This window comes from Gracilinanus agilis, chromosome 1 (genome assembly GCF_016433145.1).
Source record: "Gracilinanus agilis isolate LMUSP501 chromosome 1, AgileGrace, whole genome shotgun sequence".
In the NCBI taxonomy this organism is placed as follows: domain Eukaryota; kingdom Metazoa; phylum Chordata; class Mammalia; order Didelphimorphia; family Didelphidae; genus Gracilinanus; species Gracilinanus agilis.
In genome coordinates, this window is record NC_058130.1 from 604031109 (window position 1) to 604052215 (window position 21107).

A 21107-nucleotide genomic window follows, 5' to 3' on the forward strand; every position below is an offset into this window, starting at 1 on the left:
GGATCTGACCCACTGGATATCTGCCCCTCCGTGGAATTCTCCTCTCTACCACCCAAAAAGTCTAAGCCACCTTTTCTTGGCTACCTCTCCTTAATTCCTCCAGACTACTGGAAAAAAAAAAAATCCCTTCTCCAATCGCAGAGGTATATAGTATTGTGGCTCAGTGTTCCCTCAGCCAATCAGAAGTCACACACCCCTCTGGGTGGACTGCAGGCAATATCATAGGGCTGTTTCTTAGGAAGAATGTCTAACCTGGGTGAGTGGAAGTATAAATAGAAATTATCTATTTTAACTTCTATAATCACTTTTAACTCTTCTTAGTTAGAATTCATCATCTAGCTCAGTGGTTCCCAAACTTTTTTGGCTTACCGCCCCCTTTCCAGAAAAAAATATTACTTAGCCCCCTGGAAATTAAGTTTAAAAAAATTTTAATAGCAATTAATAGGAAAGATAAATGTACCTGTGGCCATCACCGCCCCCCTGGATCGCGGCAGCGCCCACTTTGGGAATCACTGCTCTAGCTCTAGTCATGGGCTAGTCCCTTCCATTCAACTCTAATTTTTTTTTGATGTGATCTTTTATATTTAGGTTATATAACCACTTGGAATCTGGTGCTCTTTCTACTCTGCCACCATTCTTTTCCTTCATCACTAAAATTATGTCCAATATCGAGAGAAATGGGTCGTAAGTGTTTTAAAACCTCTCTCTCATAACTCAAGGAATTTGGCTCTCTATCAAGTAATTCAGCTCTAAAATGTATATTCCACACTTAAATTTAATCCATGCAGAAAATGTATGCTCCACACACTTATATTTAGACCATGCAGATAGCATTCTTTGTCATAAGTCCTGGCTGAGAGTAGCTAAGTCTTTCACAGTTGATCATTCCACAATATTGCTGTTACCGTAGACAATGTTCTCATAGTTCTGCTTATTTCACTCTGCATCAGTTGGTCTTTCCAATTTTTTCTGAAATCATGAGCAGTTTCATTTTTAAAAAATGAATTTTAAAAATGAATTTTAAAATGAATTAAAAATTTAAAAATTAATTTTAAATATGAATTTTAAAAATGAATTAAATTTTTTTTAGAAAAAGGGGCAGCTGGGGTGGCTCAGTGAATTGAGAGCCAGACCTAGAGTCAGGAGGTCCTGAGTTCAAATTTGACCTCAGACACTTCCTAGTTGTGTGAACCTGGGAAAGTCACTTAATCCCCATTGCCTAGACTTTACCATTCTTCTGCCTTGGAACCAATACATAGTATTGATTCCAAGACGGAAGGTAAGGGTTTAAAAAAATACTATAAGACTGCTATCATATCCATTCTAAGCCATCTCTTCTCCAGGCTTAACATTCCAGTTCCTGGGCTCATCCTAATATGGTATATTCTCCAGTCCTCTTATCATCATGGTCTTCTTCTGGGCAGGATGGGGCAGCTAGATTTGGTACAGAGGATAGAGTGCTGAGCCTGGAATCAGGAAGGCCTGAGTTCAATCTGGCCTCAGATATTTACTAGCAAAATGACTCTGGGTAAGTCACTTAACCCTGTCTCCCTTAGTTTCCTCTTCTGTCAAATGAGTTGGAGAAGGAAATGGGAAACCACTCCAGCATTTTTTGCCAGGGAAATCCCAAGTGGAGTCACAAAGAGTTGGACACAACTGAAACGACTTAACAAATGTTAACAATAGTAATAATAATAATTGCTAGCATTTATATAGTGCTTTAAAGTTTACAGAGCATTTTATACGTTACCTTGTTTGACCCTCACAACGGTCCTGAAAGAACTATATTATTCCCCTTTTTTATAAAGGGAAACTGAATGACTTGCCCAGGGTCTCACAGCTGGTAGAGCTTCTGTGCACTGTGTGGCATAGTCTTCCTAAACATTCCTAAATAGCCTGAACTATGTCTAATTTTTTAAAAGGGATGATTTCTTTGCCCCTCTTTCTATTTTGATAATGGATGCTTCAAAGCAATAGCTAAGAATTTTTCTGTCCTCCACCTTCCTTTTGACTTTTGGCATCTATCATTATTAATAAGAAAGCAAGGGGGGAGCAACTAGGGAGCACAGTGGATACAGCTTCAAGCCTGGAGTCAGCAAGACCTGGGTTCAAATTTGACCTCAGACACTTCTTAGCTGGACAACTCTTGACACATCACTTAGCCCTAATTGCCTAGTCCTTACCACACAGAAAGTAAGGGTTAGCCAAAGAAGAAAAAAAAGAAAGGATACAGCACCCCAGAGGTAGTGTGACCGGGACAAATTATCCCTTCTGTTCTTCCCCTGGACACTAGACTTCTCTAAAGGTAGCCCAGCAGAGAATTAGCTATGTTAACAGCCTTATCACAATGATGACTCCTACTGAGGTTTCATCCTGGTTAAAGCCACAGCTCTCTGGCACTAGAATTATATTTAGCTATATTTTTTTCCTATCTTGTCTTTGTCCAAATGAATTAAATTTTTTTCATCTTGAGCCTAAATAAACATCAATAAATATGAACATTTAAATAAACAAGAGAAAAAGATTACATATGAAACCATGAAATGCTATTACATATAGCTTTGTTTTTTTATGTGTATTAAATTCAATACAATAATACCCACATTGTCCTTCTTTATGTTCCCTTTTGAACTTCCTTCTCTCTTTTGTGTATTTTTCTTCTTTACTTTTTCCTACTTTTCTATTCTATCCCACTATCATAACAAAAAAATAATAACAAAAAATGGTAGACAAGCAAAATGAATTCATACATTGGTAACATCTGAAATTGTATATCTCACTCTGCACTTCCAATTATCTTTGTTAGTGGGTAGAAGATAACCATCATCAGCTTTCTGGAATTATGACTGACCATTGCATTGACCAGAGCTTTTAAATTAAAATTGAATTTTTGAACCTAAATGTAGAACTTGATATTTTACCTTATTAAATTTGGTTCATTATTCTAGTCAAAATCTTTTTGGAATTATCTGTTATTCCCTTCCTACTGGTTTTCCAGATTTATCTTCTTAGCCTCATGCCACCAGAAAATTTGACAAGCCCACTTTCTTTGCTAATGATTCAATTAATAAATCAATCAACAAGCATTTTTTCTTTCGCCCCTGCTATCATCTTTTCTCTTTCTAATCATCAATTGGTTGGTTCTTATCCATCATATTCTAAGAGGACCAAAATGATATCACTGGTGATATCTCTTGATTTGTACATAAATTGGGTTTAAATGAGACAGAATTGCACAAAGTTGTCAGCTTTACTCTTTCTTCCAAAGTCTTTGAAGTCCAAAGGCAAGACAAAATTCAAAATGACAGGTCATGACCTGGGAATGGATGATGTTGGCTTCTTGAATATGTAAGCAAACTCTTAACTGTTCCACGACAACTTTCATGGCTTTTGGAACAAAATGTTCCCAATCATCCCTTCTGGGGGCGGGGAGTCTTCAGATGTCAAGGTAGATACCCCTATAACTCACTGTTGGATTTGAGGTCTGTCAGTTACCCTCAATATGTTTTAGTCCATCTTGCCGAGATAGTTTTTAGGGTATGGCTGCTATAGATGCTATAATTTCTTGGATCCACAGGTAAGAACTGGGTGACAGGTGGATACCAAAAAATGAAAGTAGCCTTGAAAACAGCTTGGCACGCCCTCACAACAGAAGTATTATTGATGATTACAACAGAAGTATTATTGATGATTACGACAGAAGTATTATTGATGATTACAAATACACTCAAGTTTCCCCATCCTTAAAAAAATCCTGACTATATTCCACAGTCTCTGATCACCATCAACCTATATTTCTCCTCCCACTTTCAGCCAAGTTCCTTGGAAAAGTTGTCTTTACTTGGTGTTTCCAGGAGGCAGCAAGGTAATACAGTAAGTAGATGGAGTGATAGATCTAGAGTCAGGAAGAACTGAGTTCAAATTCAGATGTAAATATTTACTAGCCATTTAATCCTGGGTAAGTCACTTAACTTCTATCTCAACATCTTCATCTATAAGATAGGGTTAATAGAATTTATTTCCCAGAGCTGTTTTAAGGATAAAATGTGAGAATATTTGTAAAATATTATATAAATACTAGTTTCTTTTGTTTCCCCCCCTTTTGCCCTCTCAGTCGCTTTTTAGCCTTCTGTAATTTGGTATCTGACCCTATCACTCAACTGAAACAAAGATATCAATGATTTTTTAAATTGTCAAATGTAATGGCTTGGTAAAAATTGACCATAAATGGCAGAATTACTTTTTCATTTTGGCAAATGTTATCTCATTTTAAAATCTTTGATTGTCATCCTTCATGACCTCTCTGATATATTTGACACAATTGATCACTTGGTCCTCTTGACACAGTTTCTTGATTTTCTTGATTTATGACCTCAGGTTCTTTCAATTATATATCATTCATGTCATGTGAAATAACTTGGAGAGTACCCCACCAAGGCGGGACCCTTTTTTAAATCTCTATGTTCTCTTACTTGGTGACCTCATTAGTTTTCTTTTTTTTCCAAGTAAAATTTTATTTTATTTAAAAACAAAATTCAGCCTCCTCTCCCACTTCTCTTCCCCTAATTCTCTTTGAGAAAATAAGAAAAATTGTTAAAAACATGTGTGGTGAAGCAAACAAAATTTCTCATTATCCATGTCTTAAAAAATTTTGCAGTTTGCATTTTGAGTCTGTCACCTCTTTGCCAGGAGGTGGGCAGAATGTTTCATGGTGAGTCCTTAAGGAATATAATTGTGTTGATCAGAGTTCCCAAGCTTTTTTTTTTTTTTAACTTTAAAAAAAATTTTTTAGAATATTTTTTCATGGTTACATGTTTCATGTTCTTTCCCTCCCCCCCAAACCCTCCCCCACCAGCCGATGTGCAATTCTACTGGGTTTTACATGTATCATTGATCAAGACCTATTTCCATATTATTGATAGTTGCACTGGGGTGTTCATTTTTAGAGTCTACATCCCCAATCATGTCTGCATCAACCCATGTGTCCAAGCAGTTGTTTTTCTTCTATGTTTCTACTACCACACTTCTTTCTCTGGATGTGGATAGTGCTCTTTCTCATAAGTCCCTCAGAATTGTCCTGGATCATTGCATTGTTGCCAGTAGAGAAGTCCATTATATTGGATTTTACCACACTGTATCTCTGTGTACAATGTTCTTCTGGCTCTACTCCTTTCACTCTGCAACAATTCCTGGAGGTCGTTCCAATTCACATGGAATTCCTCCAGTTCATTATTCCTTTGAGCACAATAGTATTCCATCACCAACAGATATCACAATTTGTTCAGCCATTCCCCAATTGAAGGACACCCCCTCATTTTTCAATTTTTTGCCACCATAAAGAGTGCTACTATAAATATTTTTGTACAAGTCTTTTCCCCTATGATCTCTTTGGTGTATAAACCCAGCAGCGGTCCAAGCTTTCTCTTTTTGAAAAAAAAAAAAAAAGGTTTATTTTGTTTTAATCAGTCAAGATCTGCTTTCTCATCTCTCTGAACTTTAACTGCCCCCACCTCCCTTGTGAAGACATGAAAAACAAAGTCCATTAAAAGTATATGTAGGGGCAGCTGGGTAGCTCAGTGGAGTGAGAGTCAGGCCTAGAGACAGCAGGTCCTAGGTTCAAACCCGGCCTCAGCCACTTCCCAGCTGTGTGACCCTGGGCAAGTCACTTGACCCCCATTGCCCACCCTTACCAATCTTCCACCTATGAGACAATACACTGAAGTACAAGGGTTAAAAAAAAAAGTATATGTAGTCAATCAAAACAAATTTTCACACTGGCCATGTAGGGTCTAAAAAACATTCATTTTATTCTGCATTCTGAGTCTTTTAAATCTCTGTTGGGTAGTTGGTAGCCTATTCCTCATTTCTCTTCTGGAATCCTACTTGGTCATTATGCTCATAAGAGTTTAGCCCAAGAGGGCTCCATCAGATTTCTCTACCACAACTTGTTCATCCATTCCTCAATTTAAGGGCACCCCTTCAAATTCCCATTCTTTGTGATCTCAAAAAGAGCTATTGATGTTTTTATACATTCTTGGAATTAATTTTGTTTAGGAATAGTCCCTCCTTTAATTTACCTTTCCTCCAATTTCCTCTCTCTAATTCTTCCCTATCTCCTTTCCTCATTGAGTGAAATATATATCTGTACCTAACCGTGTGTATGTTTTCTTCCTTTTTTTTTGATCAGAATGAGGTTGAGGTTCAAGCTCAGCCACTCCTCCTTCACATCTTCTCCTAGTTTGTATAGATAGATCTATTTGCACACCCTGATTAAGTGCAGTAATTTCCTCAACTTTCCTTTTCTTTCTCCCACCTATGTAATATCATTTTGCTATGCAAAATGGAGACCAGGATGAGTGACACCCAACTGTTTTAGAATTTAGAGTCTACCCAGATGCCATGAGCCAGAGGGCAAAAAGCAGTTACAGCCAGGACTATAAAAGAGAGAAACTGGGACAAGAAAATCTCATTCCTGAGAAGGGACCTGGGTGGTTGGGTGGGTAGGCCAACCAAACCTACTTAGGTTATCTGCATTCTGTTCCAATAATTATCACATCCTCAATTTCTGGACAAAGCTGTGCTATATATTAATCATTGAACATCAAAGAAGAACAACATCAAGGCTCAGTCAGTCTGGTTAAGACCAAAGGTGCCTGACCTGGCCAGAGTGCCACAGAGGGAAACGTCTCCAGCAGACAACCTCAACCTGATTGCCCTTGATTGACAAACCTGATCATCAGTAGTTTAGTGAAGTTTTCCCAACATCTCTTTCCTTCAACCCTGTTCCTTTCCCTGAGTCGTTACAATTAAATCTTAACAGTCTACTTAGGTGAAAGTCATTATTGTCCTAAGGATCAATAATCTTATCCTTGGGTCTGAGGGAAGGGATTGCTCAAGCAAAGTCAAATCACAATCATCGGCGTTATCCATTAGTCTATAGCTTTATCCATCAATCTAAACCCAGGATAAGATGTCAGAGAAGCTGTGTGATCCAATTCACAGCTTCCCACTTGATCACTTATTCTTGGGCACTGTTAGGTGGGAGTTAGGTGTTTAGCTGTGCTTTGAATACTTTGTGGGACCTGGTGTTCTCCTAGGCTTCCCACCTTCACTCAGCTCAGGTCCTTGTACCATCAGAGGACCTTGGGCCATCTCTCCTTCAGGCCCTATCTGATATCACCATACCACCTATAACACCTAAGTATATTCCTCTTCCTCTCTCTCTAGTCTTTTCTTAATATCATCAAGTCATAACAGAAACAATCCCAAGACTTGCTTAATTGCATTCCTTCTATGTACCCTGATAATGATAGGGAGCAGAGGAGATATATATGTATCATTTCCCCATATTTGAATGCAAGCAATTTATCCTTGTTTAGTTCTTTATGATTTTTCATTCATGTTTAGATTTTTTATGTTTTTCTTTACTCATGTTTGAATTTCAAAGTTCCTTCGAAGCTCTCTTCCATCAACAATGCTTAGAAGTCCCTTATTCCCCCCCCCCCCCCATAGAGCTTTCTACTCAGTTTTTCTGGTAAGTCATTCTTGGCTGTAAGCCCATATCCCTTGCCTTTTGGAATATCAAGTTCCAAGGTTTTTACTCCTTTATAATGGTAGTTGCTAAATCCTGTGTGATTCCAATTATGACACCTAGGTACTCGAATTCCTTTTTTTCTGGCTACTTGTAGCATTTTTTATTTGAACTAGAAATTCTGAATATTGACTAGGATGTTTCTGAGAATTTGCATTTTTGGAATTTCTTTCAGGAGGTGACCAGTGGATTCTTTTTGTTTTTACTTTGCCCTTTGATTCTAAGAAATTTGGATAGTTTCAATATTTCTTGAGATATGATGTCCAAGGTTCTATTTTTGACCATAGAGTTCAATAGTCCAATTATTCTTAATTTTTTCCTCTCAAGCTGTTTTCTAGATCATTTTTTTTTTTGCCAAGAAATATCTTGCATTTTCTTCCATTTTTGATGGAGGGCTTTTAATGTTGTCTAAATATTTCTTGTGGCATCATCAAGTCATTGGCTTCAATTTGGTCCATCCGAATTTTCAGGGAGTTTGTTGCTTAGGCAGAGTTTTGTGCCTTTTGCTGCAAGCTGTTGATTCTTTTTCCAGTTCTTTCTTTCATTGTTCTCATTTCTTTTCTTTAAGTACTCTCCATTAAAAAACAAAACAAAATACCTTGTTAACTCTTCTTAAAAAAATCTTCTTGTTTCATTTCTTCCAAGGTTTCTAGTTGAGTTTGTGCTCATATTGTATTTCCCCCTCAGTCCTTGTTTATTGATATTTTAGAAACTATCTCTTCTGCATTTGTGTTCTAAGTGCCCTATGTGTTATAATAGCTTATTATGGTAGGGTTCTTTTTAAGATGGCCCATTCTTCCAGTCTACTACCTGACTTCAGAATTAATGTTAGAACCAGGCTATATGGACTTCAGTAGGAAAAGTCTGGGCTGGTCCAGTTTGCCTCTTTGGGGTATTGAGTGTTATTACAGATTGGGGACCTAGAAGCTTTCAGGGCATGTAAAGTGGTCTGATCTAGAGCAAAGTCTAATTGCTGGCCTCATGGTCTTCAAATTCCTGACCTGGGTTTGGGTATGTTTTTAGAGTAGAATGCTGTTGGACTCTGCCTCATCAAGCAACTAGAAAGCTTTTGGCTCAGAGCAGAATCTTAGACTCTCCTTTGGTATGGAATTCCTGCACCAATTATTCCTCTGAACTAGATGCTGGCTTGCATCATGCCTGAGGTCTTAGCAGGAGCTCAACCTGCTCTTCTCAGATCATTCTAGTATCCAAGGAGAAGTTGTATATCACAGCCAAAAAAAATTCCCACTAGATGACAAGAAAATCTTGAATACAATAAGTTTAAATTTTTTTTGTTTAAATAAAACAAATGTAGCTAAAATTAGAAGGAAAGCACTAAGTTGGGGGGGGGGAATGTTATAGTTTCTTGGACAGAGGTCTCATCTAAAATATATAGAGAATTTTGCCAAATATATAAAAATATGAGACATTCCCCAATTCATAAGTGGTCAAAGATGGCCAAGAGATATGAACAGAGAGTTTTTAGATGAAGAAATCAAAGCTATATATAATGATATGAAAAATGCTCTAAATCATTATTTTATTTTAAAAAACCCTTACCTTCCTTCTTAGAATCAATACTGTGAATTGGTTCCAAGGCAGAAGAGTGGTAAGGGCTAGGCAACAGTTAAGGAACTTGATAAAGGTCACATAATTAGGAAGTACCTGAGGTTAGATGTGAACCTAGGAATTCCCCTCTCTAGGCCTAACTCTCAATCCACTAAGCCACCTAGGTGCTCCCTCTAAATCATTATTAATTAGAGAAATGCACATCAAAACAACTTTGAGGCATCATATTGGATTGACTAAAATGATAAAAGGGAAAAATGACAAATATTGGAGGGAATGTGGGAAAATGAAGACATTAATACACTGTTAATGGGAGTTTAGACTAATCTATCCATTTTGGAGAGGAATTATGCTCAAAGAGTTATAACTCTGTGTATATCTTTTGACTCAGCAATACTACAATTAGGTCTATTTCCTAAGGTGATCATGGAAAAAGGAAAAGAACTTATATGTTCTAAAATATTTATAGCAACTCTCTTTGGGTTGGCAAAGAAGTGGATGTTGAAGGGATGCTCATCAGTTGGGGAATGATTGAACAGGTAGTGGCATATGATTGTGATGGAATACTATTGTGCACTAATGACAAACAGGTTAAATTTGGAAAAACACAGAACGAGCTACATGAAATTATGAAGACTGAAATGAGCAGAACCAAGAAAACATTATATACAACAACAGAAATATTGTTTGAAGAATGATTTGTATATGTCCATCTCCAATGAAGGAGCTGATAAATAAAAATAAATAAGACATAGTTTTATATATACATGTATCTTTTTGTCAAATCTTGCCTTCTTTCTAATGGGAGGAAGTTACCTGGGAATTTTAATGTAACAAACAAACAAATAAGTAAATAATTTTAAATTAAAGAAAAAAGTTCTCAGGCTACAATGGGCCACCCTCAAACCCATATTTGGGAACTACATTGGGATAGAAGCCAGTCTACAGACCTACTCTGGTTGCTTCCTTATGCTGAGCTGGGTTGGATAAATAATTTACTGTGACTTTTCCTGGATTTCCCCATCAGAATTGTCTGATGCATTTTCTAGAGGCATTTATTTATTTATTTATTTATTTATTTTTAATGGAAAGTTTTTATTTAATTGATTTAGAAGATTTTTCCATGGTTACATGATTCATGTTCTTTCCCTCCCCTCACTCTCCCCATAGTCAACAAGTAATTCCACTGAGTTTTACATATGTCATTGATCAAGACCTATTTCCATATTATTAATATTTACATTAGAGAGATTGCTTAGAGTCTACATCCCCAATCATGTCCCCATCGAACTATGTGATCAAGCAGTTGTTTTTCTTCTGTGTTTCTACTCCCATAATTCTTCCTCTGGATGTGGACAGCACTCTTTCTCATAAGTCCCTCAGAATTGTCCTAGAATCATTGCATTGCTGCTAGTAGAGAAGCCCATTACATTCGATTGTGCCACAGTGTATCAGTCTCTGTGTACAATGTTCTCCTGGTTCTGCTCCTTTCACTCTGCATCAATTCCTGGAGGTCTTTCCAGTTCACATGGAATTCCTCCAGTTCTTTATTCCTTTGAGCACAATATTATTCCAACACCAGCATATACCACAATTTGTTCAGCCATTCCCCATTTGAAGGGCATCCCCTCATTTTCCATTTTTTTGCCACCACAAAGAAATATGGCTATAAATATTTCTGTACAAGTCTTTCCCTTATTATCTCTAGAACCATTTAGAGGAATTTGTGGATAGGAGCTTATCACACTGTTTTCCTATCACTTCACCATCTTGGCTTTTACCCCATCTCATTCAACAAACATTTATTAAGCACTTAACTTGTGCCAGACACTGTACTAAGTCCTGGGTATACAAAGACAAAAGAAAACCCATCTATGTAAATGGAGATTTTGAACCTTGGACTGCATCCCCCATAAGTCTCTTAGTATTTCCCAAAATTCCCTTTAATCTCTCCTGTGCCTGCATGTTTGCCTGGTCATGTTATTGTTTTATAAATTCTGTAGCTCCTCCCTCTCTCTTTTGCTCTTGGGAGTGAGCTAGTTAGTACCTTTTTAGTTTATTATTAATAAAACTTTATAAAAATATAATATTTAGTTATTGAATATTAAATTTAAAATCCACACATCCCTGCCTTTAAGGAGACTATATTCTAACAGAGGACACAATTTATAATATTTGAGTACATATATAATTAATACAAGGTAGTTTGGGGAAAGGAGCAAACTATTTGATGTAGAAGGTACATTAGTAGAAGAGAAGGGACATATTTGGAAATGAAGGTGTTATGTGAAAAACTGAAGATAAAGAGAAAAAAGAACATGAACAAGAGAAATGATTTAAAAAAAACCCAATTGTTTTGACACTATGTGGGCTCTGACCTTTTGTTCCCCAGACTTTTAGCCAGGGTTTCTGATGTCTGCTTTGGCTTACTTCTCTGGCCTGTGCCTGCCTAGATTTATAGCATCTGTCTGCTCCTGCTGACCCCTCTGGCCTCTAGACCTCTTGCCTACAAGGATCTGACCTTAGCAGACATGGCCCATATCCCCCATGCTCTGTGTGCCTGCCTCCCCATGGCCAAAGATTTGAGTGACCCAGATATAAATTTTGCCCTCTTTGCCTTTTCCTGCAAACCCTGGCTCTTTCTCTACATGATTCTTTAGCTGTTTTCTTGTCACAGTGTGGGAGATGGGCTCTCTTCCCAAACACCTCTGAGGTTTATTTTTAGCAGGTGACTGACCTATTTCCCCTTCCCAGATTTTTTTTTAAGCACCATCAGGGAACTGAATGAAGCATCTGCCTTCCTTTTCCTGTAGCCTCAGGATCCGTAAAGTACTATTTCAGAGTCCCTGCAGTCAAGGTTGGAATATCTAGGCACATTGCAGTCACTCTTAGTCTTGAGGACAAGTTGACATGCAGAAATCTCAGGAGAAGCTTGTCCCAGACTAATATCTGTCCAGTTTGGAAAGGATCAGTTAATGGCATGGGGTTAAAAGTCTGAATATTGAAACAAGCTTTGTGATCATCTGAAGGAAGTCCTGCACAAAACCCAGTCTATATTATTTTTGTCCAAAATGACTCTAGTTTTTCATCTTGTTTTGAAATTATTGTGCTGAATTGTTCTCATCAAGCCTTGGTGGAAGCTAGAGACAAGCTCTTTAGGGTGTCAGATGGAGAAGAGCCTTCTGTCTCACAGGATGTGTAGTTTGCGGACAGAAACTGAAGGATGTCTCATATAGTTGAGAAGAACTAGGCAGCCCACACCAACATTGGTGTAGGGAGGGGCAGCATGTGTGTAGGTTGAACAACCAGCTGCTTATAATGGGGTGATCTAAAAGCTCTATTAGGGTTTCAATAATAATATATGTATAACCCAGTGGAATTGCTGGTCAACTCCAGGAGCCGGGTGGGAAGAGGAGAGGGAGAAAACATGAATTGTGTAATCATGGGAAAAATAAAAAAATAAACAAAAGGCACTAGCTGGACCTCCCCCATTATCTTTTACAACTATCTGAAATTTCTTTATCTGGGTTTAATCCCACAATTCCTTGAATTCTTCTGAGATTATTTCTCATTTACACTGTATAAATCTAGGATTGATATAGTTGTTTAAATGTTGTCTTCCCTTTTTAATTCGAGCTCCTTAAGGACAGGGACTATTTTTTGCCTTTCTTTGTCTTTTCAGCACTTACTGCAGTGCCTGGTCAAGGCAAGTGCTTAATAAATGCTTATTGAGGGTAATAGGAGGATGAAACAAGCATTTATCAAGCACCAACTATGTGCCAGTGACTGTATTAAAGTACTTTACAAGTGTTATCTCATTTGATCCTCAAAATAAGGGAAGTAGGTGCTATTATTACCCCCATTTTACAATTGAGAAAAAATGAGGCAACCAGAGGGATGATGACTTGCCCAGGGTCACACAGCTAGTAAGTATCTGAGGCTGGATTTGAACCCTGATGTTCCTGACTCCAGGCCAGAATTTTTTCCACTCTGCCATCTAGCTATATATATATATATATATATATACCCTTGACTAGCCTAAGTAATTTATGGTTTAGAATGAAAATGCCTCCAAGAGAAGTAACTTTTTTTTTAAAACTTAAATTCACACTAAGGCCACTCCACAGTAGATCAATGGTCAAAGGATATAAATGAATAGTTCTCAAAAGAAGAATTGCAAAGTACATAAAAAAATTCTTCAAATCACTAATATTAAGGGAAACGAAAACCAAAGCAACCTTGAGGTCTCACTGCAAATTCTTCAAATGGGAAGATTGAAAACAAATTAAAAACTCAATGTTCGGGGGTGATAAAAGGATAGGCATACTAATATGTTGTTGATGGAGCTGTGAAATGATACAACCATTTTGAAAAGCAATTTATAATTATGCAAATAAAGTGAATAAGATTTCCATACCCTTGTCCCAAGACTTGCCCCCCAAGGAAGCTATGTAAAAGAATTTCCTTCTATGCTTAAATCAGCCAACATTTATTAATTACTTATCATGTGATTGGCACTGTGTTAAGTGCTAAGACACAAATACAAAACTGACTTCCCCTGCCCCCACCCCGGCCAACAGTCCCCCTGCCTTCGAGGAGCTTACAATCTAATGCGGGATAGAGAATACACAAAAGGAAGAGAAAATAGGAGGAGCGATTGGAAGCACAGGAACAATACCCATGCATGGTGAAAAGTTGGAGAAATTCCAAAGTAATACAAAGCAGGTGAAAAATGAGATCTTCAGAGCTGGGTTTACTCCTTCAATGGAGCCACTCTTCACATATTGTTGGTAGAGCTGTGAAATGATGCAACCATTTTGGAAAGCAATTTGGAATTATGCGAATAAAGTAACTAAAACTTCCATATCCTTTGAACCAGAGACTCCATTACTGAGCTTAGTAAAACCAAGAAACCAAGACAATAAAGAAAAAAGTCTCTGTAAGTTCCAATGAATCAATCAACATTTCCTGAGCACCTACTCCTACTACGTACTTGGAGTTCATGGCTCTACCCTCTATTCAGAGATGGTGGTGATAAGGTAAAGCCCAACACCTGATGAGATCTTGTAGAATGATGAAGTTTATTTATTTGTAGCAGCACTTTTTGTAATAGTGAAGAATTGGAAAACAACGCAGACACCAATTAATTGGAGAATGGCTAAACAGATTATGGTACAGGAATGTAATAGAATACTATGTGCCGTAAGAAATATGTGTGATGAAGTATGAAAGATGCATACAAAGAAGTGTGAAATGATTGATATGAACTGGTAAAGGGTGAAGTAAGAATCAAGAAAATTATACATGATAACTATAACAACAAAAAACAACCCACATCAAGGAAATTAAAATAAATGTAACAAAATTATAAAAATCAAGAACTCGAATGAAGAAGAGATATGAGAAAACACTCCGACCTATTCCTTTGTGGAGGTTTGAGGTCAACAGTTGTTATACATTGCACTTGTTTTCTGACATTTTCAGTGTATTGTTCAGTTATAGTAATTTTTTCCTTAAAAATATTATTTCCTTTTTTTAAATTTAAAATTTATTTGTTTGTTACATTAAAATTCCCAAGAAACTTCCTCCCATCCCTCGCTCTATTAAAGAAGGCATCATTTGACAAAAAGATACATGTATATATAAAACTGTATCTTGCTTGTTTCTATTTATTAGTTCTTTTTCTGGAGGTGGACATACACAAGCCATTCTTCAAACAATATTTCTGTTGCTATATATAATGTTCTCTTGGTTCTGCTCATATTACTCCTCATAATTTCATGTAGGTCTTTCCATGATTTATTTTTAACCTGCTAGTCATTTCTACAGCACAGAAGTATTCCATCAATTTCATATGCTATTATTTGTTTAGCCATTCCCCAATTGATGGACATCTCTATTTTCAGTTCTTTGCCACCACAAAGAGAGCTGCTATAATCTTCCCCTGATCACCTTAGGGAATAAACCTAACAGTGGCACTTCTGGGTCAAAATGTATATACAATTTTATAATTCATTGGGTATATAATTTGAGATTGCTCCCCCAATTCACAGTTCCACCACCAGTGTATTAGTGCCTGTATTTTTCAATCTCTCTACCAACATTTGTCATTTTAGCCAATCTGATAGGTGTGAGGTGGTATCTTAGAGTTGTTTTGATGTGCATTTCTTTAATCAATAATAATTTAGAGAATTTTTTATATAGTTATATTAAGTTTTGATTTCTTCATCCAAAATCTCTCTGTTCACATCTTTTGACTATTTATCAATTGAGAAATAGCTAATACAATATGATATGATATGATATATAACATATGATGTGATATATGATATATTATGACATGATATGATATGATATGACATAATAAATACTTTTTTCATAAAAGAAGGTTCTCTGGGAGGAGGAGGAAGAGAGATTCTTGGGATAACAACGGTCATATAAGAAGAGAAAATATCAATAAAAACTCATTTAAAGATTCACACTAAGGCACAAATGTGTGAAATAAGATCTTGTCCTCAGAGCAGGTTCTGATAAAACCTAGGTTAACAAAATCAAACCATACTTACTACGCTATTTTGTCCAGAACTACCTGCTAGGACTGGAAAAGTATAAATTGGGGAAGGGAAAAGAACAAGAGAAGCAGGGAGGTGGTATGGAGCTGAACCTTGAAGAGGGCTAAGGATTGTAAGGGGACTGAAGTGAGGAGGGAAAGCACAGCAGTGATGGCAGATTTCATATTCAGGAAATGGCAAGTACTGTTTAGCTAGTTTGTAGAGTGTGTGAGGAAGAACAATGTGCAATCAATCTGGAAAGATTGGCTTGAGCCAGATTGTCAATCTCTTTAAATGCCAAACTCTAGGAGTGTGTATTTTGTCCTTAAGGAATTGGGGAACAACTGAAAATTCTTTAGCAAGAGAAAATGTAGTCAGACTTGTCCTCTAGGAATATAAAATTGTGCAGCTGTGTGCAAAACAGATTAGAGAGAGGAGAGACATGAAACAGGAAGACAGCCTAGAAGAAGGCTATTCCAATAGTCCAAGATCCAAGTGAAATGGTGATTCTTAGTTGATGGTGTGGGAGTTGGAGTTACTAACCAGGAATGGATAAGAGAAAAGGGAAACTGACAGGAAGATTGGGGGAGAAGGATACCCCATAGGACTTGCTCAGCCAGGTTCTTGGATGCCTGACTGTGGAGGGAGTGAAAAAGGAGGGAATTTAGAGATTATTAGAGGCAATCCTTTCATTTTATAAATTTTAAAAATGAGGTACAAAGAATGAAGTCATCTGGTCATGGTCAAATAGCAAGTTAGTAGAGTTTGCCTGGAAGTGAAATGATACTACTATGTAGTATGTGGTGTTTTTTTTTTGTTTTGTTTTGTTTTGGTTTTTTACATTTTTAAACCCTTAACTTCTGTGTATTGGCTCCTAGGTGAAAGAGCAGTAAGGGTGGGCAATGGGGGTCAAGTGACTTGCCCAGAGTCACACAGCTGGGAAGTGTCTGAGGACGGATTTGAACCTAGGACCTCCCATCTCTAGGCCTCAATCTCAATCCACTGAGCTACCCAGCTGCTTCCCTATATAGTATATGTTAAATGCCAAATGAATGAAACTGAAAATAATGTACCATTAGAGGAAGATCAAAATCACTCTACTTCCCACTTTTAGGCTTGATACCTTAACTAGGTGAGAACATTCTCAATTAATCATTCATGGTATCAGGTCTATGAGAAAAGAGTTAGGACAGTGGATACAGAGCCTGGCCTGGAGTTGGGAGGATCTGGATTCAAATTTGACTTTAGACACTTCCTGGCTGTGTGACCCTGGGCAGGTCGCATAGCTTGCCTACCCCTTGCCACTTTTCTAAACTAGAACTGATACTAAGACAGAAGTAAGGCTTTGAAAGAAAAGCCTGTTGGAAAAGTGGGGAAAGTCTTTCAAAGCCACTGGATAAAGTAAAATGATGTTGGACAAAAATTGGCCTCCTGGATCTCAGATAAAAGAATTGAATTAGATAAAAAAAGAATTCCAGAAAGGAGCCAGAATGGAGCTCTAGCTAAAATGTCTGTGAAGGAGCTGCCTGGGAGTGGAGGTGTAAGGATGGGCTAGGAGTGGGTGGTGGGGTTCTATTTTATCTAAGTGTTCTCCCACCACTTTTGATAGGATGAAGACTCTTTCATCTTTAAAGAGTCCAGAGAATGTCAAATTTTCCATATTTCTATCTACCCACCAGTATCCTAAATGACATTTCTAGATCAGTAAGTAGCAGGATCTACATTGAGAGACAAGGACAAAAAGGGACAAAGATTTACCAAACACCTCTACAGGGAACTTCTTAAGCATCTCACAGATGGGAGAGAAGGACTTCTAACAGCCAACAGCTTCTGTTTACCTCTTTGCCACATGAGCTCTTTAAACTTGAGCTTATTTTCCCTTGGAATCTGTATAATAATAATAAAAGCTAGTATTTCTACAGAACTTACTATATGCTAATCACCTTACAATTTATCTCATTTGATCCTTATAACAACATTGCAAGGAAGATGCTATTATATTCATTTTACAGATGAAGAAACTGAAGCAAACAGAAATTAAATGACTTGCCCAGTCACCTGGCTAGTAAGTATCTGGGGTTGGATTTGAACTCAAGTCTTCCTGACTTTCTATCAAGCCTGGCACTCTATCCATTGTGCTACCTGGTTGTCTTGTATTTATTTATGGGAGAGTTTTTAAAAATTTTTATTTAAAATTTTTAAAATTTTATTTTTATTGTTATGCAAAACATGCTTCCATATTGGTCATTGCTGTAAGAGCAAATTTATACTTGACCAAAATCCCAAAATAAAACCATAAATATGCTGATGCGAAAGATGACTCCAATAGCTTTTTCTCTGGAGGTGCATAGCACTCCCTGTCATAAGTCTTTGAGGATTGTCCATGGGAGAGTTTTTTAGAGACTTTTAAGAAGGATGTTTTGTGCCTACTCTTCTGATTGTACCATCTTAGTAAATACCTCTTTCTAAAATCTAGTTAAGCTTGACTAGGAAAATAGTTTTTAATGAATAATTATGGAGGCAGGCATATTGATAGAAGTTCAAGCCAATAACATTATAAAACCACCCCTGACCCATCAGGGTAACCTTAGAACCCTGAGGGAGAGATGTAGCTAGCTAAATTCTCTAGGGACCTAACTCATCAAGAGGGAGTGGAAATTGGGATGAAGGTGTCCCAGAGTTCTTATGATCTACAGTGCTATAAATGTTGAGAGGAAAAGAAAGAGAGAAAAGAGAAAAGAGAAAGAAAGAGACACACATACACACAGAGATACAGATACAGAGATAGAGATAGAAGCAGAGGCAGAGAGAGATAGAGATACAGAGATCGAGATGGATTAAGAAAGAGACAGCAGCAGAGAGACAAACATATGGAGACACTAAGAGACAAACAGAGATAGATACATAGAGACAAAGATAGAGACCAGTATATAGAGAGAAACAAAGACACAGACAAAAAGAAAGACAGAGAGACAAAAACAGAAACAGAGCTCACTTCTGACTGGGATAGTTTAAGAAAGGCTCTATTATGGGGAAGAGGGGAACTTGAGGCTCCCTTGGAACCTTTTGATTTGTGATGTGTCATATGTGGCAGAGCCATCTGTTGTTTTCGAAGCTATTTCCAAAACTGTTCTAATCGCCTCTGTACCTTTGAAAATCGGGACATGTTGGCTTCAAAAATCACCTTTTAATGCAGGGCCAGTTGGTGCCAAAGGAACTGAAGACTGCATGCAGTTCCTGGCGGCTGAGAGGACAAACATCTAATTTAAGTATAGACCCAACATGTTCTGTCTGGAGAAATATACTCTAGTAGGGCATGACTTCAATCTGAAAACTAGGATCATCTTGACTGAAACTACTGAACAACAAAAATTACATTTCAGATGTAGTCTGATCAAGGCTCATCTTTCCCTCTAAACCCTCTCCATCTTTTATCTTTTCTGTTACGTAGAGCAACACTGTCTTCTCAGTTTTTTAGGCTCTCACGTAGCTGTCATCCTCCTCACTATCTCTCATGCCCCATATCCAATCTGTGGCCAACGCCTGCCAATCTCATCTGTTCAATACCTCTTGGAACACACTCCCTTCTCTCCTCTGACAGTGCCCCCAACCTTGGTACAGGCCCTCATCACCTCAGTCTTTTGTAGTAGCCTGTTGGTGGACCTGCCAGACTCAAGTTTCTCCTCCCTCCAAACCATCCTGCATTGGGCCACTAAAGTGATTTCCTAACGGGCAAGTCTGATTATGTCATTCTTTATTCCTTCCTTCCTTCCTTCCTTCCTTCCTTCCTTCCTTCCTTCCTTCTATATATATTTATGTATCTTTCTGTCTGTCCATCTGTCTATATGAATGTCTATCTCCAACTCCAAAGTATCTAGATAATTGAACATTATTGTGTAGAATGTTCCCATGACAGGCTTGTGATTGGTATCTTGAATTATTCATAATTCTTCCTTCTATCCATGTGGTCTGTAGTATACCCCCACTATAATAATACATCTTATTTGTTTCTCCTCCATTTTCTTCATCTAAAATGTTCTCTCTTGTGCTTTCTTCACCTAGTCCCTAGAGTTTCTCATGTGAATATATGAATCTATATACATTGATACTCCTCTTTCCTTTCCTTTCATTTTGGATAAGGCATAATCTTCCAAGGCTATACCTTAGACCTAGATTATTTCCACACCACTAGATTATTCTCTCCCACTGAGAGAGAGAGAGAGAGAGAGAGAGAGAGAGAGAGAGAGAGAGAGAGAGAGAGAGAGAGAGAGAGAGAGAGACAGGGGTGGGGATAGGAAGAAAAGGAGAGGAGAAAAAATGATTGGGGGGCAAGTTCCTAAAGGAATGTGGGTGGAATCAAGGATATAAGTAGAAGGATGACAAGTATACGTCCAACTCTGAGGCTGGAGCATAGTTAGTGAGAATGGGCAGAGATGTAAAAATGCTATAAGGAACAAAGTAGGATTATGAAGAACTTCATGGAAGATGGCCTCAATTTTCTCAGTAAAGTGGGATCATCAACAGAAGGTATAGGTTGTTATTGGGATGTGAGGAAAGAAGAGAAAATCTCAATGAATAAATGTGGAAAATGTGTGGACTTTGGACAAAACCTTCTGGAAAGTTGATAAAAAACACAGCAGGTACAGTCAGAACCTTTGCTAGATGTTCTCCAAACAGAGAACCTCCAAAGACGATTTTATGGTTTTTCCTTCTCCACAGACAGGTTGAGGTAGCCAAACTCTGACAAGCCGGCCTTTCCTCCTCCCTTCAGGACAGGAAGAGTTCCTATGCTTCCAAAGGAAGTCACTCACTCTAACAGTTGTCCCTTCCAAACTGTTCCTCCTCTGCCCCCTACCTGCTAAAATCCTTTCTCTAGAGTTCCTAGCATGTGTCTTAAAGACAACCTTCCACTTCTCTTAAATCTTATCCTTATCTTTATCCTTTTCCCATTACACAGTCAATTGGGGAGATTCTGAAGGATTCCTACTAACAGTGAGGGTTGAAGTTAGAAACACAAATTTAGAGCCTATCTCATTAACATAGTTTAGTACACTTCACTTTTCCACATTTTTTTTTCTCAAGAATTAACTTTGGTCTAGGAAGTCATTTTAAAAAATGCTTCTTTCCCATTATCTCCAAAAGCAGAGAAACAGTACCCATTTTAGAATGCTTTGAACAGAGTATATAATTATAAAAATTTATTGAATTTAACTGAAAAGCTTTTATTACTTAGAATAAATTAATTCTTAGCCCCCACATATTAAAAGATAGGGAAATGGAATGTTAACATAAAAATATATTCTCTTTTCTATGGCATAATGGAAAACACACCAACTTGAAATACTTTCTAGCTTCATGACCTTGAGCAAGCTGTTTAATGTCTCTGGACCTCAGTT